This window comes from Carcharodon carcharias, chromosome 8 (assembly GCF_017639515.1).
Source record: "Carcharodon carcharias isolate sCarCar2 chromosome 8, sCarCar2.pri, whole genome shotgun sequence".
NCBI classification, from domain to species: domain Eukaryota; kingdom Metazoa; phylum Chordata; class Chondrichthyes; order Lamniformes; family Lamnidae; genus Carcharodon; species Carcharodon carcharias.
In genome coordinates this window covers 50486371-50513570 of record NC_054474.1, presented here as the reverse complement: position 1 = coordinate 50513570, position 27200 = coordinate 50486371, and positions in this window count along the sequence as shown.

The following is a 27200-nucleotide window of genomic DNA, read 5'->3' as shown; positions in this document are numbered from 1 at the left end:
CTGCATTTTTGATTTCTGTATCTGTAATATATTGACTTAGTAAACAGTCATGAATGCATTTTATGAATCACAGCATGCATTTAGATAGTTAAGGTACGTCATTTTTACAGCCTTTTTGTTCTACAAATGTCTTCTGAAATTACTTCAAATCTCTTCCTCTATTTCTTCCTCATTATTGGTGGTATATAAAGAATATCCAATATAATGACGAAGCTCTTATTTCTCAGTGCAATACAGAGAGACTCTTGAACACCACCTTCAGTAATATCTTTTAGTTTTAATGCTGTAATTGTGTTCTTAGCTGGTAATGTCTACCCCTTTCCTTTTTGTTCTATTTACCCCTTTTGAAAGCTTTACAGCGAATTCTTCCTTGTCTTTGCCAAGTTTCTATCAAAGCTATGGCACCATACCTTCCTGCAAGAATTAATGTTTGTAGTTTTCTGATTTTATTCCTAATGCATCACACATTTCAATACAGACAATTCATCCACATCTCACATAACCTTTAACACTCTTCTCCTTTCTGTGATTTTCTTCTTATTGTTTCCTTTGCTACTTATTCTTTGCCCCACTGTCAATCCCATGCCCTGGAGTTAAATTCAGGCCCATACCTCAGGCTCTAAAATAAAAACAGAAAATGCTGGAAATACTCAGCAGGTCAGGCAGCATCTGTGGAGAGAGAGGCTAGAGTTAACATTTCTGTTCAATGGCCTTTCATCAGAACTCTAGCACTGGATTAGCTAAGGTGCAGTCCATTGTTCTCATTCAGCCACTTCCAGATCCAAAGTTAGTCCCAATGTCCCATATAGTTTAAACACTCCCACTCACACTATGCTTTCATCTGCATGCTCAGTGCAGATGCTCTTGCTCTGTATGCTTTGCTTAGCAAATGACCCAAGTACAGTAATAAAACCAAGAATACTAGACTCAGTGTTAATTTGTAGCTTTCTTCTTATATTCCCTGTTTAAGACCTCTTCTTTGGCATTAGCAACATTGTTATTTGACACATGAACTATGGCCATTAACTGCTCGTCCAATTCTTCTAAAAGTTTGCCTACGTATTTCTTGATGTTCCTCACCTTGACATCAACGTACGAACACACCATTCTGTATGCCAAAACTTGGCCACAGAGATATCTGTCTATCGTTTGATTTACCAACCTTTCCACGGCTAACGTTTGTTTCCTCTTACACTCATCGGAGTGTACCATGGCAGTACCATGCTTCACAGTGCCATGGTTAACATAGTTACTATTAACTTTCTGTTTTACTTGAGAAACAGCCAATAGAAGCTAATGCACAAACTCTCTGAACCCAGGTTCGAATCTGGCCACTGCAGATGATGAAATAAAAAACTGGTATTCAAAGTCTGATGGTGACCATGAAACCATTGCTGATTGTAGTAAAACCCCATCTGGTTCACTAATGTCCTTTAGGGAAGGAAATCTGCCATCCTTACTTGGTTTGATCTACATGTGACTCCAGACCCACAGTCATGCAGTTGACTTTTAAATGCCTGCTAAACAAGGGCAATTAGGGATGGGCAATAAATACTGGCCTATCCAATGACACCCACATCCAATGAATAAAAAAAAACAAATCATTGCATTCTGAACCAAAAATAAGTTGGCCAATTCCAGCTCTATACTGCTGGCCTGGAAAAATAAACTTAATAACCTTGCTTCATTTATTTATGATATTTGCCACTTGTAAAACTTCCTTTTTCTCTCTTTGAAATTCAATAGCTAAAAATTCAATTCTCATTTATCTCCTAATGAAAATTCCTATTCATGCTGTATTTACTGGTATCCTATCTTAGCTCATTGATTTCCACTTCAAAAATGCCTGCATTATTCCTAATCCCTTGATGATTTAAACCTTGTAACCTGACTGTCTTCAGTTTAATTAAATTAATTACACACACACAACATACACACAGCCCCCTCAAGCCTGCTTCACAGTATCCCACAGTAACATTGGAAAAAATTATATTTTCTTTACACTACCCCGAATGCACAGCGCCTCTTCCTTGATGTCCTGCGGGCATCATTTGAGAGCTTTGCGCAAGGTTGTGCACATTCACTTCTGAGTTCCCCTCAAAGTTCAGTTTGCCAGGTGCAGCCATGAAGCATGTTGTTCTGAAGTCATGCTGACATGGACGGTACATTTGATGTGGGGGGATGATTCTGACGAGCAGGCCTTAAAATTAGATGCAAATGTATTAAAATAAAGTTCCTAGCATGTGGTGGCTGAAAACATGGCCCGCCATTGACACTGGAGTAGACGATCACAAACTGGTTTTATGACGGTGTAAAACCGATTTTTGGCCTTCTTGGCATATTGTAAACTCCCGCCTGCCATGACGCCCAATGCCAACAGGGCCAGAAAATCCCGACGTATATGTTTGCAAATGGAACACAAAGATGTGCAATTTTTCAAATGTGTCAAGCCACATAACAATTCTGGCTCTTCCCCCTCCACAAACCTGACATGGTTTGCAAAGACTTTCAAATTGTACCCCTTTGTAACCACTCAAATTTCTGCAGTGGAGCTCTGCTAGCTTTTTTTAGGCTTAGTTTCCTTTTCCCTTTGTTACCTCTGGTCTTAATTAATGTAGTTTTAATGATCTGGCTAACTTACAGTGAGCTCTGCTGTGTTGACTCTATACAGCAACAGATGACACAGAGCAGATCAAATGCTCTAGGGATTTTTACTTTTAAGAACAAATATGATAACTTGTCATTAAAACTTGGAGCTATTACCAAACCATGTTCTATAATCTGTTAAATATTTCATGCTTCCACTTTTAAATTTGTAATGAAAATAGGCTTCAACTGCCTGTTTTGAATGATTTATCATCTGAGCCCTCTATGTACTGAATATTCGGATGTTAAAATATCCACATTTTTTACTGACCAACAGCTGCAAAAATAATTTAATAAAATGTTGTAAAGTGATCATTATAAGATGGAATCAATATTGGTAGTTAGCCACTAATTGTTTCTTTTAACCTCACTATCTTGCCTGAATTTTTCAGAAATATTAAGCTGGTGAGATATTTTGGATTTCTTTATTTTAAGTGTGCAAAGAATGATTATCTTTACATCTGCAGTTGTAATTTTCTGCACGTCCAATCATTCATTAACGTAAGCTTCCCTGGTTCTTAGATTTATATCCCCAAATTTATTTTTATCTGAACACGCATGGCTTAGTTTAGGTTCCATGAAACCTTGTTTTGCTATCTTTGTCATGTCATCCCAGATCTCCATTTCTCACCTTTTTATAATATGAAGTATGCAGATTGATCCTTTACCCTGCTTGACTACTTCTATTTGAGCCTGACAGTGCTGATTTTGGCAAATCTCATGCTTACAAAAAATAATTTTGAGTGTAAAACTTTCCGTACCTGCTGGTGTCAAGCGTGTTTGGCGAAGTAAGCGGACAATATGGCAAGAAGGCCAAAAATCGGTTTCACGATGTTGTGAAAGCAGTTTACAATTGTCTGCTCTGACTGTCAATGGTGGGACCCGTTTCCAGCCGCCTCATGTTGGGATCCTAGGGCAGAATTTTACGTCCCTGGGGCAGGTGTGCGCCCGAACCGATTGGGCTTAAAATCACGCGAGATGACATTGGGCAAGCGTTCCGATGTCATCACGCACTTGCGCGATATTTTGCTCAGTGGGCGAGTGCCAAAGTCGGAAGCACACCTGCCAACAATTAAGCAGGCAATTAAGCCCAAAATGGCGTAATTGTTTCTGATTTTTCATGGCCCATCCAACGTTACGGTTGGCGGATGGGCATATCGGCCAGGCAGCCTATACATTTTTCATCAAACATCATCCAAGGGTGGGGTTAAACCTCCGTTATGGAATAAAATTAAAATAAATATCTGTGGACAGCATTTTTATGAGGTACACTTTCAGGTGCTTGATTGTGATGCATGGACATGTTTTTTTCAGTTTATTAAAGCTTTATTTCATTTGCAGGTCTGCAGCTCCCTGAGGCAGCTGCTTGCCTTCAGGGAGCTCTCTTGCAGAGCTCACCGCGTCCACTGTGACATCATCGTCTGGCCTCTTCCCACTCCCACCCCGGCAGCGCTGAGTTTTTCAGCGCGCGTTTTATTGGCCAGCCAGTGTGAAATTGCAGTCGGGGGCTGATCGCGGTTGAGGGTCCATTTCCCGGCTGCTCCTGGGCCTGCCGAACGCACACGCCCATCAAGGGTAAAATTCAGGTCCTAATTTCAATTCTTTAGCATCTCATTATAAGCACTGCTCACTGGAATCATTCCCCCACATTGGATCATCCGGGCACGTGGGCATGATTGCATGCTGACGTATTTCACAACAGTACATAAGTGACGTGCACCTGAAGACCTGCACTTTGCTTGGGACTTCGATGTTTGTTTGCCTACCTTGCTTTGGGCAGCACTTGCAGTCATCAGCGCCAGGCTTCGCAAGAAGCACCGCATCACTTTTAGGAGGGCTCTGGGGCCGGTACTACCTACCAGACCAGCCATAAAGTTGGGGTGGCTTCTCAACAGATGTAGGGCTAGGGCTTGCTTGGGGAAGTGGGGGAAGTGGCCTCAGGCAAGGGGGGAGGCTACAGGGCAAGGGCTGTACTGCGGGGTATCCCAGGGTGAGTATGTGGGCATAAGTTGATCTGTGCAAGTGGCCTCAAGCTGGTGAGGGCTGAGGTAGCAGTCTGCAGAGGAGATCGGGCAAGATGGAGATGTGAGGATGTGTGTTAGAGAGTGAGTGGTGATGTCCCTTGAACTGGCAATGCATGAGATGTCGTTGGATGTGTGATAGGCTTGAATGTGTGAGTCTAGAGTGGCGAGTTGTTTGCCTTGCCCTGGCAGCACAGATGAGATCATCCATCCTCTTTCCACACTGAATGGCCAACCTCTCCTGTGCAGCAGTGGCATTGATCACCACTGCCATTGCCTACCAAGCCGGAATGGTAATGTTGCTGCCCCTCCTATGGCCAGAGTGGGGGTAGAGGACATCACGGCAGGCATCCATGGCATCCAAAAGGCGCTCATGGGACACGTCACTAAACCAGGGGGTTGCAGTCTCCTTGCCTTTCAGGGCCATGTCTTCTTTGCAGCAGTCCTGGGCTTGAAGCACTGAGAGGTGTGTGCGTGGCTGCACTTTAAGTGTGGCACTCAGCTTGGTGAAGCAGCGAGATGATGGCGTGGTGGGTGAATTGGAGCCAGCCCACCATTGAAATGGCGTGTTTCCCAGGAATGCTTGATGAATGAGGTTGGATTGCGGTGATATGACGTGAAAAACTGCCATTTCAGCCTGCGGGTAAAACTTAGTGCAAATCTGGGACGATTCCATCCTTCGTTAAGCAGAATTTGACAATTTTAAAACATTTACATTTTTACTGTAAGTTTCTCTGTTGTGGGATAAAGTTATGCTATATAACATTTGAAAATGAACACTTAATGAATTTATATGAGATCCCTTAATCTGCCTTTTAACAAAGGAATTAATGGTGTGGGGGGGGGGGGGGTGGGGGGAGGAGGGGAGGCAGGGGGCAGTGATTCTCAACATCACCACCTGGGCAATAACCTAGCAGAGTGGATCATCTGTCTGTGTAGAACTTGTCTGCTTTCCACTCCAGGAAGCTGCCGAAGAGACTGGAATTTCAGGCCTAGTATTGTTCTCAGCCATGGGGCAGGATTTTTACCTCGTCAGGCAGGTGGGCCCGGGAATGACTGCAAAACCGCCCGCCACCCGCGATTAGGCCCCGACCACAATTTCAAGCAGGCTGGCCAATTGAAGGCCAGCCAGCATGAATCACGCACTGCAACGCTCAGTGCTGCCAGGGTGGAGGCGGGAGGAGGGCGAGCACGGAAGTTTGCGCATGCCACATGAGCAGGGACATGTTATAAGTGAGATTTAAACATTTTAATTTTATTTTTAATTAACATCGGAAACCTCATCATGCACGGGCAGCGAAAAATCCAATTTAATTAATTAAGAGCCTTAATAGACCTCTTAATTGTTGGCTGCGCGCTGCCGCCTCTTGCGCATGCCAACTGAGCGAAATATCACGAAAGCGCGCAATGATGTTGGGACGCTCGCCCGATGTCATCGCGCACTATTTTATGTCCGCCCAACAAGGGAAAAATTCTGCCCATGATGTTCTTCATTGTTCAAATAGCCTACTGCTATCCTCTAAGCTCACCCATGAAGAATCACCATTTAGGCAAAGTCCCAAGGTATCCATGGCACCCAGGAAAAGAGATGGTGAGTTCAGAAGGAAAATATGATGAAAGGACAGAAATAAGCCAATCTATTTTTTTTATGATCAAAGTTAGTGTTTAATATGGGAGATTCAAGTCCAAATTGAAATTAGATCAAGGATTTGAATTGGATGGTTGACTGCATCTCTCATCTCCATACAATCTCAAACTGGTGTACTTCCCACAAGAGAGAGGTTGGATGAAAGTTTTTATAGGCTCTTTCACTTTTCTATCACAGGACTTTTGGCGATAATACAAGATGGTCTGGAAGGGTGAGAAATGCAATAATTTGCACACTTTTTTTGGGGGTTCTACGGACAGAATTTTCCATTGGGCATGCCGGGGAGGGTCTGACATGCTGCAACGTAAAATGACGTGTGGTGTCGTTGGGCCTGCATCCCGGTATCATCGCGCTGTCTCACAATATTTCATTTTGCGGGCATGCGCTGGAGTCAGCTGCATGTCCACTGATAATTAATAGGTCTGTTGAGGCCATTAAACAGTTAATTAACATGAATGTTGCAATGCCCGTTCAACCTAACGGTTGACAGGCAGGCGAAAAGGCCAAGCGGTTTTTATGTTTTTTAGGAAAACTCATCCATGAGTGGGATGAGGTTTCCTAAAGCTTATAACGATTATATCAAAACTTTTTCTGAAAAATAAAAACATGTCCTATCTCATGTGACATAGTCACATGAGGGAACATGTTTCTTTACATTTTTATTGTTTTTAATGTTTTTAAAAAGTGCTTCAATCTCCCTGAGGCACGGAGCTGCCTCAGAGAGATTGAAGCATTCTTTTGTGTGCATGCATGAAAGAGCGCTAGACCTGGCTCTCCCTCCTCCCGCACAGGAAGCACTCAGTCTTAATTGGCCCGCCCATGTAAAATGGTGATGCGGAGTTGATCGTGGGCAGCGGTTGGGTTCCAGACCGCCTCCGCCTGTTCTCGTCGAGCCCGCCCAACCAATGAAACGTCCTGGCCTATGAATACCCAGGAGATCCAAAATTGTATATGTGACATATGGATTCAGACATGTGGGGAAAATCATGGTAGACAACATGTTGGTGAGAAGCATTTATATAGCGCCTTTCACAACCTCCCAAAACACTTGACATCCGATGAAATACTTTTGAAGTGGAGTCATTGTTGTAACGAAGGAAACACAGCACCCAATATGCACACAGAACACTCCCACAAACAGCAATGAGATAATGATAAGATAATGCGTGGTATTTTATGGTGTTGACTGGAGTCTTGCTTGCCAGTGAGAGCCCTGCGTTGTCGCTTCTTGGGAAGGCCTACCAAATTAAATGTCAATCAGGGATCAAGGACCCCAGAGGCAGAAATCAAAGGCCAGCAGCTGTGCATTGATCAGCAGCACCACCAAGGGAGCAGCGACTGCTGCTGTTAATGCACTAACACAAGGCCCAGGATCATGGAGGGACCCAGGCCATGATGGTGGACTGAGGATCCTGGGGAAAGGTGGAGGGTGTTTGGCAGTAAGGGTAGAGAGGTGGCTCTCAGCTGGCCCTCCCTTTTCAATGCTAGGTTCCTCAATCAGACACTGAGTGCCTTTGAAAGAGGGGCCCCTTTGGACAAAGCAACTTGACAGGTTTTCCATGTGGCAAGTCCACTGCCCTTGGGTGAGATGGGATAAGGCCCTTAAGTGGGCATTTATTACTCTCTAATTCTCCCTACCCTCACTGGGGTCTCCCAGCTGCGCCCATCCAAAATCCCTGGATTTACCTAAGTCCAGTATCTATCTTCGCTGGGGCCTGCTTGCTTGTCCTTGAGTGATAGAAATTCCACTCTCACCCTATTAGCCGCCCCCAGCATATTATCACTGCAGGGCCGGATTTTTGGTTGGTGTGATGCCGACTGACTTTTGGCTCAGTGGCGCAGGTCATCCATCCTCCTGTAAAATCCATCCCCAGGGTTAACTCCCCAGCTCTTCTTTGAAATAAATAATGCCATGGGATTTTTATGTCTACCTGAGAGGTGAGACTTCAGTTTAACATCTCAAAAATGTCCAAAAGACAGTATCTCTGGCAGTGCAGCATCCCCTGAATACTGCATTGCAATGCCATTCTTGATTTTGGTGATCAAGTTCTGGAGTGGGGCTTGATTCCACAAACTTCTGAATTAAGGGCGAGAATACCACCAATTGAGTCACAGCTGACACTAAAAGGGATGAGGATTTACAGCGAAAACAAAGCTAGGTCCCTTACAATCAGAAACGGGAGAAATTATAATGGGGAACAAAGAAATGGCAGAAGAATTGAACACATATTTTGGTTCTGTCTTCACAAAAGAGGACTCAAACATTTCCCAGAAATGTTAGGGAACCAAGGGTCTAGTGAGTGGGAGGAATTGAAGAAAATCAGTATTAGTAAAAAAAATGGTGCTAGAGAATTAATGGGGTTAAAGGCCGAAGAAACCCCAGGGCCTGATAATCCACATCCCAGAGTACTAAAGGAAGTGGCCCTGGAAATATTGGATGCATTGGTGGTCATCTTCCAAAATTCTTTAGACTCTGGAGCAGTTCCTACAGATTGGAGGGTGGCAAATGTGACTCCATATTTAAAAAAGGAGGGAGAGAGAAAACAGTGTATTACAGACGGTCAGCCTAACTTCAGTAATGGAGAAAATGCTGGAGTCTATTATAAAAGACGTGGTAACAAAACACTTGGGAAGCATTAACAGGTTTAGACAAAGTCAGCATGGATTTATGAAAGGGAAATCAAGGACCGACAAACAAATGGGATCATAGTGCAAAATAAAACTAAGATGACTAACAAGGTTAAAAAGACAAGTCTAAAGGCACTGTATCTTAACTAATCTACTGGAGTTTTTTAAGGATGTAACTAGTAGAATAGATAAGGGAGAACCAGTAGATATGGTGTATTTGGACTTCAAGAAGGCTTTTGATAAGGTCCCACATAAGATGCTAGTGGGCAAAATTAAAGCATGTGGGATTGAGGTAATATACTGGCATGGATTGAGAATTGGTTGACAGACTGGAAACAGAGAGTGGGAATAAATGGGTCTTTTGCTGGGTGGCAGGTGGTGACTAGTGGTGTACCACAGGGATCAGTGCTTGGACCCCAGCTTTTCACGATATATATAAATGACTTGGATGAGGGAACCAACTGCAATATTGCCAAGGTTGCTGATGACACAAAACTGGACGGGGTTGTGAGGAGGATACAAGGAGGCTTCAGGGTGCTTTAGACAACTTGTGTGTGTGTGTGGGCAAACACATGGCAGATGCAGTATAACGTGGATAAATGTGAAGCTATACGTTTCGGTATGAAGAACAGAAAGGCAGAGTATTATTTAAATGGTGATATTGGGAAATGTGGATGTACAAAGGGATCTGGGTGTCCTTGTACACCAGTCAATGAAAGTAAATAGGTAGGTGCAGCAAGAAATTAGGTTGGCAAATGGTATGTTGACCTTCATTGCAAGAGGATTTGAGTTCATAAGTAAGGACATCTTACTGCAGTTATACAAGGCCTTGATGAGATCACACCTGGAGTATTGTGTGCAGTTTTGGTCTCCCTACCTAAGAAAGGATATACTTGCCATGGAGGGAGTGCAGCGAAGGTTCTCAAGGCTGATACCGAGGATGGCAGGATTGTCGTAAGAGGAGAGATTGGTTTGACTGGGCCTGTATTCACTAGGGTTTAGAAGAATGAGAGTGGATCTGATTGAAACGTATAAAATTCTAACAGGGCTAGACAAACTGGGTGCAAAGATGTTTCCCTTGGTTGGGGAGTCTAGAACCATGGGCCACATTCTCAGGGTATGGGGCAGGCCATTTAGGACTGAGATATGGGAAAATTTCTTCACTTCAGAGGGTGGTCAATCTGTGGAATTCTCAATCACAGAAGGCCGTAGAGGCTCTCTGAACATATTTAAGAAAGAAATGGGTAAATTTTTGGATATTAGAGGCATCAAGGGGTATGGAGAGAGATTGCGAATATGACGTTGAGATAGAGGATCAGCCATGATCATATTGAATGGTGGAGCCGGCTTGAAAGGCTGAATGGTGGAGCCGGCTCGAAGGGCTGAATGGCCTATACCAGTTTCTATGTTTCTAAATACAGTGAACATCCATTGGAAACATGAAAAGCAGACAAGATCATGGTGCCAATCAGCGTGCAATGCTGATTTAAAGCCCTTTCTCAACCCTGCATAGCTGAATATGTGTTCAGGAGCAGGAAGGATTCGACACCAGTGTTATTTTAAAGGAATCATCAGCTACTCACATGTTAACTGCTGGTTGATTTATTCTGGCCGTTGCTTTGATTCTACAGATGATTGGTAGCTTTTATAGTTGTTTAAATCTGTAAAGGTCTTCAGGGAGTGGTGTGGCAGGCGCTGAAGGACCTTTTCCTGACTTAAAGGCTTCTCCACTAACCAGTTTCTTCTAGACATGGGTGAACGTGTAGGCATTTTCCATGGCATATAGCATGACTGGGCAAATTAAACCACGCAAAATATGACACTGAACTACATAAGGAGATAAAATATCAGCTAGTCAAATGCTTGAACTAAGAGTTAGGTTTTCAGAAGCGTCTTAAAGGAGGAAAGTGGAATAGAAAGGGAGAGGTGGGAAGGATGTTTCAGAGCTTAGGTTCTTAGGCAACTGAAGGCGTGGCCGCCAATATTGGAGGGATTAAAACCGGGGATGCTAAGGGGCCAGAATTAAAGGAGAGCTAATATCGCAGAGGGTCGTGAGGCTGGCGAAAATTACAGAGATAGGGAGGAACAAGGCCATGGAGGGATTTGAAAACAAGGATAAGAATTTTAAAATCTGAAAGTTACTTGCCTGGGAGCCAATGAAGTCAGCAAGCTACAGCAGGTGATTGGGTACTTGGTGTGAGTTAAGACATGGACAGCAGAGTTTTGGATGACCTTAAATTTACAGAGGGTAAACTGTGGGAGACCAGCCAGGAGTTCATTGGAATAGTCAGGTCTAGAGGTAACAAAGGCATGAATAAGTATTTCAACTGCAGATGATCTGAGATGGGCAAAGTTGGGTGATATTACAGAGGTGGAAATAGGCGGTCTTCATAATGACGTGAATATGAGTTTAGAGCTCATCTCAAGGTCAAATGTAACACAAATATCGCGAACAGACTGGTTTAATTTCAGACTGTTGCTAAGGAGAGGGTTGGATTAGTAGCTAGCAAACAGAATTTGGAGCAGGGTCCAGAAATAATGGCTTCAGTCTTCCCAATATTTAATTGGGGGAAACAGTTGCTCATCCAATACAGGATGAGGGATAAGCAGTTTGATAATTTAGCTACAGTGGAGGAACTAAGAGAGTTGGTGGTGAATTAGAGCTTGATATTGTCAACGTACATGTGAGAACAAATGCTGTGTTTTTGGATGTTGCCAAAGGGAAGCCTATAGATGAGAAATATTAAAAATATTTGTTGACCTATGTGGTAACTTAAAGTTTGAGATATACAGCTCAAAATAAGATTGTCACAGAAATAAGCATTTTAAATCAGTGTCAATCCACTACCTGTGAGTAACCGGATTTTAAATAATTGAACTTGACATTGATAAGATATAAAAAAACCTATTTTCTAGTTAGATGGAGGTACAGTAGCCAGGTCCTTAAGTAATTTTCTTCCCTCTAAATTCATTTGAAAGCTTAATTTGAATACCTATTAATGTCCTTGCACCCAAAAGAAAGGGCTTAATCAGCTCCTTAAAGACGAGCACAATGAGTCAGGATTCTCAATGGTGATTAATTTAGTCTGGGAGCATTACTAGTTTTATGAGTGAGGCCTGCTTCCAGGATGAAGATTTTAACTAGCACAACAGATCGTGGCAACTTGAGTTGTGCTGACCACAATTTGTCCTTAAAATTCTGTGACCTTTTGTGCCGGTCATGATGCTATCGGGCGAATTGCACTTGAAAATACAATGCAATCAAATGGAAACAGCTGACCCTATCCTTTGCAGATGTATGTTTACTGATTTAAAAATGCAAATGAGAATCTGACTCAAAAGTGTATATAAAAGTTTTCACTGAATTGTAACAAAGTAAGATATGATATATATCCTTCTCATCTAGCCACATGTACTGTACAGTCAGAATTAAAGATGAATATAGAGAACAAAAGGCAAAAGCATTCAGAAGAGATTTTATTCAACATTGGAACACCTTTTATCCTTTCTTGATTATCACATTGATTATATAATTTTACATTGAGTACAATAGCAATCTTTAGCCACTTTACACCAAGCTGAAACAAAGAATCCTTCTGAATATGATTTCAACAAGAATTGCAGCAAAAAAAATTTAATTTTATACATCCCGTCATTTACTTTGAATTTATCTCTCATATGTGTGACCATCCACACTTTCCTCGACTAACTAGTCATTAAAAACAATCATGTCATGTTGGGCTGTTGACTGATCTAATTTTATATCAGTGGAAGTAGATATATCAGTTTGATGTGTGATTATGATGTAAAATTTAAACAAAAATGAGAATGTATTGTGGTGCTTGTTTTATCGATCAGAACCATGGCCAGGATTTTCCCTGTCGGGGGAGGGGGGAAGTTGAAGAGCAGGCGCACAGAGGTGTGCCTCCGATCAGCGGCGTGCCGCCATTTTATGTGGGTGGGCCAGTTAAGGCCCACCCAGCATGACATCCGCACGGAAGCGCTATGCGCTCCTTTGGGCGGGGGGGGATTCCTTGAGCCGAGGGTGCACTCTTTCACGCATGTGCATGAAAGAGCGCACTCATCTCCCTGAGGTTAAGTGCTGCCTCAGGGGGGGCTCTACTGTAAAAAATATTGGAAATAGAAAAAAAAATTCCCTGACATGTCCCCTCATGTGACACTGTCACATGAGTTGGGACATGTCCATAACTTTTAAAAAAAACTTTAATTAAATTTTTAAAAACCTACATGAAACCTCATCCTGCCCGTGGATGAGGTTTCGTGCTTTTTCTAATGCCCGCCGGAGCTCCTGGCCTGCCGGCCAGCCATAAGGTTGGACAGGCAGGTCCATTAATTACTTAAATGACTCTGTCAATGACCTCAATTGGCCATTGACAGGTCAGCGGGCACACAGCTGATTTTGCTGAGCCCCCACCTACCTGAAAATTTAAATGGGCCACAGTGATGTCAGGAGTGCTGCCCAATATCACCACGTGTCATTTTATGCATCAGCGAGCGGGCCCCGCAGCACCCCCCCGCCCCGCCGCTTGCAGACGGGAAAATCTTGGCCCATGAGTCTGTATTATAGTGTTTGAGCCTTACAATAGTTTACTAAAGGTCAAAGATCATCCTTATTCTACTGCTTAGTGCATGAATTACTGGATTAAAGTTCCAACATTTAATTTTCAGATCTATTTTTATGCCTGATGTATGACAGGTTTGCAGACAATTCCTAAAGAAGACATATTAACTTCTGATTCTGGAGTAGTGGGGCAGGTGCCAGCAGATGGGCCACTCATGATCCGCTTGCCTGATATTTAACCGCATTTACTGCCATGAAGTGGAATGTTGGATATTGCATATAGCTTGCGGCTGATGTGATAACATCCATTTTATGATGCCCCCTTCTCAGGATGAATTTTTACCCCAGTGGATGTTAGGAGGCCACCAGTCCTTTTACTGTTTTGGTTCTTCCCAGACAAATACTGCCAGTTTCTAAAGTTTTCATTGTTTAGGACAGTAGATTTCTGTATCTTCCCTTGAAATAATGGATGTGATTTTCCAGCTAGCCTCAACCTTGGTACCAGATATGAGCAACTAAAATGAGATGTGGTGCACCTATTCAGGCTCAGAGTACTGTAATTTCCCATCCTTGGTCATTCCATAGATATTCTTGTCCTGACTGCTATCTGGCTGGACCTTCCGCAGAGTGCATTTGTGGGTTGCAGCTACATATTGGGCCTCCTAATCATGGCCTATGACTCCCAATGGAAATCAGCAGCAAAAAAACCGAGAGTCAATCCAAACAACCTAAGAAGACAGAATGTGAAAGAAAAAATGACAACTCTGCCTGTCTTTGGCCTGCCCTGGGTCCCTCCATCAACAGTGGTCCAGGAGCAGGCCATACTGTCAGGTTTCACTGGGTGCTCTAATTTTTTGTTATTTGTTCATAGGAAATGGGCATCACTGGCTAGGCCAGAATTTATTGCCCATCTGTAATTGCCCTTAATAGAGAAAGGTGAGCTGCCTTCTTGAACTGCTGCACTCCATGTGGTGCTGGTACATCCACAGTGCTGTTAGGAAGGGAGTTCCAGGATTCTGACCCAGCGACAGTGAAGGAACGGCGATATATTTCCAAGTCAGGGTAGTGAGTGGCTTGGAGGGGGAAATCGAGGTGGTTGTGTTCCCTTATCCTTCTAGATAGTGGTGGTTGTGGGTTTGGAAGCTGCTATCTAAGGAGCCTTGGTGAGTTCCTGCCATGCTTCTTATAGATTGTGCATACTACTGCCACTGTACATTGGTGAAGGAAGGAGTGAATGTTTATGGATGGAATGCCAATCAAGTGGTCGCTTCGTCCTGGATGATGTCAGGCTTCTTAAGTGTTGTTGGAGCTGCACTCACCCAGGCAAAGGGAAAGTATTCCATCACACTCCTGACTTGTGTCTTGTAGATGGTGGACGGGCTTTGGAGAGTCAGGAGGTGAGTTACTCAATGCAGGATTCCTAGCCTCTGACCTGCTCTTGTAGCCACAGCATTTATATGGCTAGTCCCAGTTCAGTTTCTGGTCAATGGTAACCCTCCAGGATGTTGACAGTGGGGGATTCAGTGATGGTAATGCCATTGAATGTCAAGGGGCAATGGTTACATTCTCTCTTGTTGGCGATGACCATTGCCTGGTACTTGTGTGGTGTGAATGTTGCTTGCCACTTGTCAACCCAAGCCTAGATGTTGTCCAGGTCTTGCTGCATTTGGACATGGACTGCTTCAGTATCTGAGAACTTGCGAATGGTGCTGAACATTGTGCAATCATCAGTGAACATTGCCACCTCTGACCTTATGATGGAAGGAAGGTCATCAATGAAGCAACTGAAGATGGTTGGGACTAGGACACTACCCTGAGGAACTCTTGCAGTGATGTCCTGGAACTGAGATAACTGACCTCCAACAACCACAACCATCTTCCCTTGTGTTAGGTATGACTCCAACTAGTGGAGGGTTTCCTCCTGATTCCCACTGACTCCAGTTTTGCTAGAGCTTCTTGATGCCACAATGCTGCCTTGATGTCAAGTGCAATCACTCTCAACTCACCTCTGGAATTCAGCTCCTTTGTCTATGTTTGAACCAAGGCTGTAATGAGGTTAGGACTTGAGTGGCCTGGGCAGAACCCAAACAGGGAGTCAGTGAGCAGGTTATGACTAAGCAAATCATCACTTTGTTGATGATCGAGAGTAGGCTGAAGGGGTGATACTTGGCCAGACTGGATTTGTCCAGCTTTTTGTGTACAGAACACACCTGGGCAATTTTCCACATTGACAGGTAGATGCCAGTGTTGTAGCTGTACTGGAGCAGCTTGGCTAGGGGCACGGCAAGTTCTGGAGCACAAATCTTCAGTACTATTGCCGGAATATTGTCAGGGCCCATAGCTTTTGCAGTATCCAGTGCCTTCAGCCATTTCTTGATATCATATGGAGTGAATCAAATTGGCTGAAGATTGGCAATTGTGACGCTGGAGATGGATCATCCACTCGACATTTCTGGCTGAAGAATGTTGAAAATGCTTCAGCCTTATCTTCTGCATTGATGTGCTGGGCTCCCCCATCATTGAGGTTGGGTTATTTGTGGAGTCTCCTCCGCCAGTGAGTTGTTTAATTGTCCACCACCATTCATGGTTGGATGTGGCAGGACTGCAGAACTTATATCTGATCTGTTGTTTGCGGAATCACTTAGCTCTGTTTATCACTTGCTGCTTATGCTGTTTGGCACACAAGTAGTCCTATATTGTAGCTTCACCAGGTTGACACCACATTTTTAGGTATGCCTGGTGCTGCTCCTGGCATGCCCTCTTGCACTCATCATTGAACCAGGGTTGATCCCCTGGCTTGGTCATAATGGAGGTGTGGGGGATGTGCCGGGCCATGAGGTTACAAATTTTGTTTGAGTACAGTTCTACTGCTGCTGATGGCCCACAACACCTCATGTATGCCCAGTCTTGAGTTGCTAGATCTGTTCAAAATCTATCCGATGGTGGTAATGCCACACAACACAATGGAGGGTATTCTCAATATGAAGATGGGACTTTATCTCCACGATGGTGCAGTGGTCACTGCTATTGATACTATCATGGACAGATGCATTTGTGGCAGGCAAGTTGGTGAGGGTGAGGTCAAGTATGTTTATCCCTCTTGTTGGTTCCCTCATCACCTGCCGCAGACACAGTCGAGCAGCTTTGTCCTTTAGGACTAGGCCAGCTCGGGGTGTCGTGGTGCCACCAAGCCACTCTTAAACGTCGAAGTCCCCCACACAGAGTACATTTGCACCTTTGCCACCCTCTGCTTCTTCCAACTGGTGTTCAACATGGAGGAGTACTGATTCATCAGCTGAGAGGGAGGTGGAGTGGTAGTGCAGAAAGAGATTTCCTTTCCCATCTTTGACCTAATGCCATGAGACTTCATGGAGTCTGGAGTCAATGTTGAGGACTTCCAGGGCAATTCCCTCCTGACTGTATACCATTATGCCACCACCTCTCATGAATCTGTCCTGCCAGTGGGACAGGAAATACACCCAGGAATGGTGATGATGGTGTCTAGGACATTGTCTGTAAGATATGATTCCATAAGTATTACTATGTCAGGCTGTTGCTTGTCGATTCTGTGAGACAGCTCTCCCAACTTTGGCAGTAGCCCCCAGATGTTAGTAAGGAGGACTTTGCAAAGTCCTTTTTCTGTTGAGTTTTTCTGTTGTTTTCAGTGCCTAGGTTGATGCCGGGTGGTCCATCCAGTTTCATTCCTTTTAGCAGTTTGATACAACTGAGTGGCTTTCTAGACTATTTCATAAGGCAAGAATCAACCAGATTGCTGTGAATTTGGAGTCACCTGTAGTCCAGCTAGATAGGTTTTTACGACAATGGTCATCATTAGACTTTTAATTCCAGATTTTTATTGAATTCAAATTTCACCATTTGTCATGGTGGGATTCCATCCCCGGTTCCCAAGTATTTCCATGGGTCTCTGGATTACTGGTCCAATGACAATACACTATACCACTGCTTCTCCCAATGTGGTGGCATTGAATGAGCAGAGTCCCTGGCATATTTATGTGCAAAGTATATGCATCTGAAAGAACAGGAGAGGAAATTGGAGGAATGGGTAAATGTAACTTATTAACAAATTATTTTCTGCCCATAACATCAAAAACAACGTAAACAAAGACAATCTATGGGAAAGATGGTATAGTGGAAATGTCACTGGACTAGTAATCCTCAGGTCCAGGCTAATGGTCAGGGGATATGGGTTCAAATCCTACCATAGCAGCTGGTGGAATTTAAATTCAAATAATAAATCTGGAACATAAAGACAGTCTTGGTATTGGTGACTGTGAAACTATCTTTGATTGTTATAACAACCCATCAGGTTCAGTAATGTCCTTTAGGGAAAGAAATATGCCATCCTTACTTGGTCTGGCCTACATATTATTCCAGACTCACAGCAAAGTGGTTGAGTCTTATTTGCTGTCTGGAAATGGCCTGGTAAAACACTCAGTTCAAGGGAAATTAGAGATGGACAGCAAATACTATCAGTGACAAACCACATCCCATGAAAGAATAAAGAAAAAAAACACCAAAAGTGATCTCAATCCTTTCATTAAATATTTCACTTTCTTGCCACCTTGTCTTAATAAAGCTTCTCTCTCTCTCTTGGAGAGAGATTTTAACCAATTCAAAGCCTTGCACAGTGTTAAAATTGCACACTTGTTCTTGTAGCCAAACTTGGACCATATCTTCTGAAGCCTTTTAGGTTGAAACATTGACATAAGAAAAGATTGATTGGTGACATCATTGTTGACCCCATCGTCTGTTATGTCCATATGTAATTCTTTTCAACCTGAACTTTACTCAATCCGTTCAGTCTCTAGAAGGAGGTGTTTAAGGGCAAGTAAAATGTTTGACAAAATATTGTTCAGGAAATTTATTTGTGATTGCAAAAGAGAAATTTAAAGAAACTCTACCAACAGGTCCATGGTATCAATTGTACAGGAACTATGGCACTCCATAATAAAGTATTAGATCAACTCTGCCTAAGTCTTTCAATCCATTCTTAACCCAAGATTTACCCATGTACCTTTTTAAAGTTTCTAATTGATACTGTGAGGTTGAGTGTCTTGGGCTACAGGAAGGTATAGACGGGATGGTCAAATGGGCAGATAAGTGGCAGATGAGGTTTAACCCTGAAAAGTGTGAGGTGATACGCTTTGAAAGGAGCAATTTGACAATGAAGTATTTAATGAACGGCATGGCACTAGGAAGTTCTGAGGAACAAAGGGATCTTGGCGTGTGTGTCCATAGTTCTCTGAAGGCAAGGGGCATGTTAGTGGGGTGGTGAAAAAGACACATGGACAACTTGCCTTTATCAATCGAGGCATAGATTACAAAAGTATGGAGGTCATGTTGGATTTGTATAGAACCTTGGTGAGGCCTCAGCTGGAGTACTGTGTGCAGTTCTGGTCGCCACATTACATAAAGGATGTGATTGCACTGGAGGGGGTGTAGAGGAGATTCACCAGGATGTTGCCTGGGATGAAATATTTAAGTTATGAAGAGAGGTTAGATAGACTTGGATTGTTTTTGTTGGATCAGAGAAGACTGAGGGGCGACCTGATCGAGGTGTACAAGATTATGAGAGGCATAGACAGGGTGGATAGGGAGCAGCTGTTCCCCTTAGTTGAAGGGTCAGTCACAAAGGGGCATAAGTTCAAGGTGAGGGGCAAGAGGTTTAGGGGGGATGTGAGGAAAAACTTTTTTACCCAGAGGGTGGTGATGGTTTGGAATGCACTGCCTGGGAGGGTGGTGGAGGTGGATTGCCTCACATCCTTTAAAAAGTACCTGGATGAGCACTTGGCATGTCATAACATTCAAGGCTATGGGCCAAGTGCTGTTAAATGGGGTTAGGTAGGTAGGTGTTTCTCACATGTCGGTGTAGACTCGATGGGCCGAAGGGCCTATTCTGCATTGTGATTCTGTATTAATTGCTTTCGGCTCATGTTTATTCCGCAGTAGGAGATGGACAAATTTATCTTGTCTCTTGACTTGCTTGATATTTATTAAATATGTATTGATGCCATGACTTCTATAATGAAATTTCAGATTAAATTACCTGTTAACGTCTACGTTATTTATGCTTTAAAACTCTGGATTATGCACCGCCTGAATCTTCTTTTCTCCAGTGAAAACAAGTGCAGTTCCAAGAGTTTTTGTTCATATGTGTGACAAAATTGCACTTCTGTTCTGTTAGGCCTCAAGTCTTGTAATATATATCTCTTAGAAGTTTTGATAATCCCTCCTAAACTGGATCTCAAATGCTTTATTGAAAACTGAAATAGTTGCTCTGATACTACTGTATGTCTGAATCAGAACAAACCAAGCTCTTTCTACTGCTTTATGCTAGTTATGTCAGTGCAATATAGGCGGAATTGGTCGAACCAATGCAAAAAAATCAAGGAATTATGAACATAAATGAGTTTCACTAAAAATCATTTAAGTTGGAGTTGGTCACGGCCTTTTAGGCCAGTTTAAAATTACTGGAATAAAAACAAAAAATGCTGGAAAAGCTCAGCAGGTCTGGCAGCATCTGTGGAGAGAGAAACAGAGTTAACGTTTCAAGTCCGAATGTTTCGCGTAAGATCACTGGAATTGGTTCCACCCACAAAACTGGTCTTATCCACAAGCGACATTGTGAGATTCTACCCATTGTACTACTTGGGGGAGTCTGCTCATTTTCTTTGGCACACAGGTACTTGTAGGCGTGTTTTATAGTTTTTTGTCATCTCAAAAATGTTTAATTTGCTAAGAAACCGATCAGTGTAAACCCATGAAAGTAGTAACTGATGTTGTATGCTATAGCTTTTTAAAGTCATTTTCAGTGATTTTAAATCAAGTTACTCACTGGTGGAGGATTAGAAGCTCTTTATAAATACTTGGTTGATAGAAAGAGAACAATTGCATTCTATAACCTACCAGATTGTTTCAGAAACTTGGATTATAACCCAGCCAGTGCAATTTCCTGATTGTGCCCCAAATGAAAATTCTATCCCTTTAATTTTCAACTCCAATGTGAATTAGATTGTGCTCTTCCAATTATTTATTGCACTCCTGTAAAGAACTTTGGGCCTTCCAACTATAGAGGTGTTGTATAATTGCGAGTTGCTGTTAGTCATCCAAGATTGTGAATAGGGAGCGTGTAGGGGAGTGGACAGCATAGATCATGGGGAAGAAGTTTGAAAGTGCTGACCAGCTGGTGTGAATGGGGTGCTGAGATTGACTCTTGCGCTGGAACAAGTAACCTCGGTGCTGATTGTAATTGGAGCTCGGGCATCATTTAAATTAGACTGACGAGGTGGGATGCCTGGCACAAGTCTCCAAGCAGCTCGCTGGTGAAGTGGTCATCAATTTTGGATACTGCAATATTGACAGCATCCCTCAGCCAGGTCCTGCGGCTAGGGAGGCAGGAGGTGATCTAGGCAGGACAGACGTCTTTGTGATTGCTGTGAATCTGGGAGGAGCAGTTTTGTTTCTCCCAGTTCCACAAATGGGTAAACATTCTATACAAAATTTACATTTTTGGTGGCGGTCTCCAGTGTTCCCTTTAAGGACTGCTAGTCAGGGCGCATGTAGATCTGGTTATGCTGAAATGTAGTCGGCACGATGCCGTCAGCATTTAGGGCAGCCAAATTGCAGCAAAGTTCTGAAGCGTGCATTACGTTATTAACACAGCCGGACATCTGTTAATGGTGTGGACCATAGATACTGGAGCCTTAACCAACATGATTGTTGTTGTATTTCCAGCATGGAATTGGCCCAAACATACTGCCTGGCATATTGGATGCATAGGTACCTGTTTCATCACAGTAAACAGGCATGATACAAATGAATTTCAAAGTCCAAGTCCGCTTATGCATACTGCTGTCAATTTGGTTACATAAGAAATTGGGCCAGGATTTTACTTATGGCGGTGGGCTGTGTGGGAGTGGGTGGGCGCGGAGTCAATTGCTGCCCATTTTACACAGGCCGGCCAATTAAGGCCTGCCTAGCATAAATCACAGCTTCCAAGATCAGCGGGAAAGGATGGGCGGTGGCGGGAGGCCAATGACCACCGGGTCCAATGGTATCCGGCGGCCTATTCAAAAACGACGCAGGCAGCCGTCCTAAGGCTGCCACTGATGTCGGATAGGAGGATGATGGATAGTGTCCTTGGGAGAGCAGGCCAGGTGGGAGAGCAGATCGGCAGGGCAGTCGGCCCCAAGGTTTTCAGATGAGTGCCTCGCTGCCCTCCTTGAGGAGGTAGCAGCCTGCTGTGAGATCCTTGTGCCACGGATGGGAGGAGGAAGCCCCCCATACATAACAAAATGTGCCTGGGAGGAGATGGCAGAACAGGTCAGATCCCACGATGTGGTGAGATGCACCTGAGTGCAGTGCCGCAAACGGCTTAATGACCTCTTGCGATCAGGAAGGGCAAGTACTGTATTGACACGGGTCACTTAGCACAGCAATTAGGTTGGCCCCACCCCTGGCTCGCCAACCCCCGCCTCCCCCACCCCAAACTCCGAATTTTGTTTTTGTATTCATTCATTCATGGGATGTGGTCTTCGCTGGGTGGGCCAGCATTTATCAATCCCTAGTTGTCCCTGAGAGGGTGGTGCTGAGTTGCCTTCTGTATCCGCTGCATGTGGTGCAAGAACACCCACAGTACTGTTTGGGGGCGAGCTTCGGGATTTTGACCTAGCGACAGTAGTGGAGCACCAAAAACATTTCAAAGTCAAGATGCTGTGTGACTTGGAGGGGAGCTTCCAGATAGCAGTGTACTCATCTATCTGCTGCCCTTTCTAGGTATAATTTGTGGGTTTGGAAGGTCTTAGAGTGTGAGTGGCAAATGTGATGGAGACAGCATCTAGGCAAGGGGGTCAACCCTGGCTGCTTGGAGTGAGTGTATGGAGGCTCCAGGGTCACGAATCGGATGAGCCCTGCAATGTTTCACTCAGGTGGAGGTGCAATGGCAATGGAAGTACAGGGTGGACTAATCAATGCTCCTCTCTCCTTTCAGGAGAAGACAGCCCACAATAATGCAGAGCGGCTACAGACTGTCAGAGGTCAGCCCCACCTTCTCATCATGACCAGATACAGAGCAGGAGGCACTGGAGCTGGAGAGGCAGCATGTGCCCAGATCAACTGGCCACGGTGAGATTGGGGTGCCACTGGGAGGTAAGAGTGCTGTGCACTGAGGTCACAATGTCTGTTAGTGCAAACATTCCACTGTTGACTATATTTTGATTTCAGCATCCAACATGGGTTGCCCATTGATAATGGAAGGAGGAGCACATCCTGATCTGGGTGCCAGGCATGCACATTAACAGTGTAATGGCTTCTACTAATCAAATGTCCTTGTTCTTCCTTTCAGCCTCACCGGAGCACAACTGGACTCAGGAGCCAGAGGGACCGCCGCTGACCCCTGAGGGCCCAGATGATATAAACGCACCAGGGTCACACCCTTTCAGCCAGGCAGGCACCAGTACCTCAGTGGTGATAAGATCGTCGGCTCATATCTCGGTGAGGGCACTTCTCACTTGCTTGAGGTGCAGGTGAGACAGAGAGTGCCCAGGGTGCCAGCACTCGGAGGAATGCTGGGGTCCAGGAACATGCTCAGTCAGTGGCTGATGATGTGCCTCTGGAATCGTACCTGAGGCAGCACATATGGAAGTCAAGCAGGGTGCGTGGGAGGACCTGGCGGAGATACATAAGGGAATGCGTGCCATGGTCTCCACGAAGGACGAGTCCATGCGGAGCTTGAGCAATGCAATGACCCTCATGGCCCAGTGCAATGCCTCCTCCATGGACAGAGTGGCGACTGTCATGGAGAGCCTCCTCCAGGAGAACAATCAGGACTTGCAATCTGGGGATGCGCTTGGACCTGCAAGCCCTCACAGCAGCACTGACCTCAGCTGGTCAATGTAAGTGTGGGAGATGGATTGGGCATCCAGTATTTCAGCTAGGTGCCCATCCATTAATACTGAGCAGGGAGGTCCAAAGCAACCTGATGTTGACACACAAGCTGCCTGTCGTCTCTACGGGCTCCTCACAGAACATTCTGGATGGCGGCTGCAGCTCCTCCGCCTCTCCGCCAGTGACCATGGCACATGAGGCTGCGGTGACTGGGAAGATGCCAGCCGTGCCAAAGGCCGCTCCCTCCCAGTCGGGGTCAGCACAGGCTCCACGGGCTAGAGGATGGCCTCCAAGGCCAAAAGGACAGCAGAATGAGCAGACTGCCTCCAATGCTGGTGCCAGCGAGGGGGGAGCACCTAGATGTAGCACCCGCAAGTGTAAGCATAAATCACCTTAGGCACAACATGGGCTTATCACTAGTGGCTTTCTTTTGCCCCATTTTAAAGTTGTTTTTAAGTGGGTCTGCTGTTCAACACCTTTTAGCGTACTTTGATTTCTGTATGCAAGTTGGCAATTATTAAATGTTTTGGTTCTCAACAAATCTCTGGGTGCTCCATTAGTTCTGCAGGTGAAGGGGAGCCCATGATGCTATGAGTGACTTGTTTATCATTGAACTTTATTGACAAGGCACATAGTTAATGTTCCTGACCAGCCAAATGTTGCTCTCAGGTATCGAGTATGGAGCCTGCAGCCCTGGCTTGTGTTAGTGGTTCATTTTTGGTAGGCTAGCTGAAGGAGCATTGGATCAAAGCCTCCTGGGTGTGCTTGCCTCCATGGAGGTTGCCTGGGTCAGTGTCTATCCCCTCAGTGTTCTCCTGTGCATGCTCGTCCTCAGACTCACTACTGGACTCTTCGTCTGTAGCCAGAGCATCTGTCTCCATCTTTTTCCTCCACTGCATTCCCCTTTCCAGAGCCAGACTGTGGAGAGCGCAGCATGCAACCACTATCAGTGACACATGATCTAGGGGGTATTGGAGTGCGCCCCCCCGAACGGTCCAGGCATCTTGAGAAGACCGATGGTTCTCTCTACCACGGCATAGCTCCTATTTACTGCCACTTGGCCTCTGTTCTTGGATGGCAGGGGGCATCATGAGCCACCTTTTGAGGGGATAGCCCTTGTCATCCACCAGCCGTCCATCTAGCCGTGCTGGAACATTGAAGAGCCTTGGCACCTGGGAATGTCTCAGGATGTATGCATCATGGGAGTTGCCTGGGTACCTTGCACAAACTTGCAGAATCAGCATCCTGTGATCACTCATTATCTGCACGTTCATGGAGTGGGATCCCTTCCTGTTGATTAAGGCTCTCGGTTTGATGGTCACATGTGTGCAATCGATTGCACCCTGGATGTGGGGGAACCCAACAATCACTGCAAAGCCTCTGGCTCGCTCTGCCTGGTTGGCCTCGTCCGAGTGGTAGTGAATTAAAGTCAGTGCACGCCTGAACAGAGTGTCTATCACTAGCTTAACACAACTCTGGACAGCTGACTGGGAGACTCTGCAAAGATCACCCACCGACCACTAGACAAAGCTCGAGGCATAGAAGTTGAGGGCAACCGTGACATGGGGTGTCCACCCACACAGTTGAAGCTGATCCCAGGGCCGATCCTCTAACAGATGGAGGTCACTGTCTCCCTTGAGAGACAGAGCCTCCGTCGGCATTGCACCTCAGACATATAGAGGGAGCTGCATCGCCACCTGTAAACCCTGGCAGCAGGATAGCGGTGTCTTCTGCAGTCTATTCCGCCTTGCACTTCCTGTTGGCCCTGAGCCCCTTGTGCTTGCCCCTGTCCTCCCAAAGGTGGCTCCCCTGGAGGCTGAATATGGACTCCTGGCCTCCTCCCCCTTCTGGCCTTCTCTTCCTCCTCAGAGGAGGCACCTCCAGTGGAGACCACAATCCCCATTCCCAGGGTAAAGGAAGACTGCCAGATACCTGCAAGGCCCCAAGTGTTATGATTCCTCCAGAGTCCTGAACTAAAGCCTGTTCTTTCAGTCAAAGCAGCTCTTAAGAGAATTGAAGCTGTCCTGTTCACACAAGCAAGTAGTAGTAAGTTAAAAACTAAAGCTCTAACAACTCGCATTAGCGAGCCCACTCACCCCTCTTATCCCGCCCGTGAAAGAGGTTTTTAAAAACGTGGCCTACATTGTGCCCATACGACGCACTGAAAATCGCATGAGCTGCAAAAAATTGTTCTCAATTGCTGCCTCAAGGGCCTTAACTGGCTCATTAATTAATGGCGGGCATGGCTCGGAACTCAGAAATATTGCGATGACGCGTGATGACGTCGGGATGCATGTCCGACGTCATCAAACGTCATTTTACGCATCAGCATGTCAGGCCCGTCCCCGCATGTCGACCCGAAAATTCTGCCCTAGGTGTTCAAAAAAGCTCAAAACTTGATATTTTGCATCCCAGAATCATCATTATCATTTTTCTCTGAATCTTCTTAAGTGCATCAGTGTCCTTTTGAAGATAGGTTGAGTAAAATTAGGCACAACATTCTGGATGTTGACTTGTCCAAGATTAGAAATTAATTGGTTGTCATTTATCATCTAATGCACTGGAAATATAATGCCAGAACTTGATAATCAGTTCTGATAATAGCTTTACATTTACAGAATACTTTGAGTGAATAGTCAGTAATTACATCCAAATTGTTTCCTCCTCAGTTTGCTGCACCTATCCATTATATACATGTGGTTAAAATAATTAATCAGAAGCTTGAACAGAATTTCAATTTTGTTTGTGTGGTCTATTTAGAATGAAGTAATGCCAAATACGAGATTAGATTTTCTTCATAACCTCTATGAATCCCATCTGCAGTTTGTGAGTTATCTGACCTATTTTCTCATAGAAATAAAACTTCATAAAATACAATCCCTCATCTATTGTTTTCAATTTACCTACATCGTGAGCTCTGATTATAATACTGCTTTGAATCTAATCCGTTAATCATTGTCATTTTAAAATCATATTAGTAAAGCCAGAATTCAAGTTCAGATTAATACTGGTAAAATCATATCTTGCATAAGTTTAACATTTTCTATTTGAAAATTCCATTTGTATCAATGTGTTTTTTGCTTGGTTAAAGTTAACCCTGTTTGATCAAATCACATTTTTAGGATTTATATGCTTCACTCTGAACCAGCTGAATCGATTGGACTGGATCCTAATTTAAATGCTCTTGCAAACATACGAACAAGAAGCAGCTGTAGGCCATTTGGCCCCTTGAGCCTGCTCCTCTATTTAATAAGATCAAGGCTGATCTGATAGTAACCTGAAAATTGCATCCCGTCTAACCCCGATAACCTATCATCCCCTTGCTTAGCAAGAATCTATCCACCTCTGCTTTAAAACTATTCAAAGACTCTGCTTCCACCACCTTTTCAGGAAGAGAATTCCAAAGACTCATGACCCTCCAGGAGAAAAATGTTTGCCTCATCTCTGTTTTAAATGGGCGACCCCTTATTTTTAAACAGTGGCCCCTAGTTCTAGATTCTCCCACAAGAGGAAACATCCTCTCCACATCCACTCTCTCTAGACCTCTCAGGATATTAAAGGTTTCAATCAAGTCACCTTTTACTCTTCTAAACTCTAGCAGATTCAAGCCTAATCTGTCCAACTTTTCCTCATCAGACAACCCGCCCATTTCAGGTATTAGTTTGGTAAACCTTCTCTGAACTGCTTCCAATGCATTTACATCCTTCCTTAAATAAGGTGACCAATACTGTACACAGTACTCCAAATGTGGTCTCACTAGTGCTCTGTA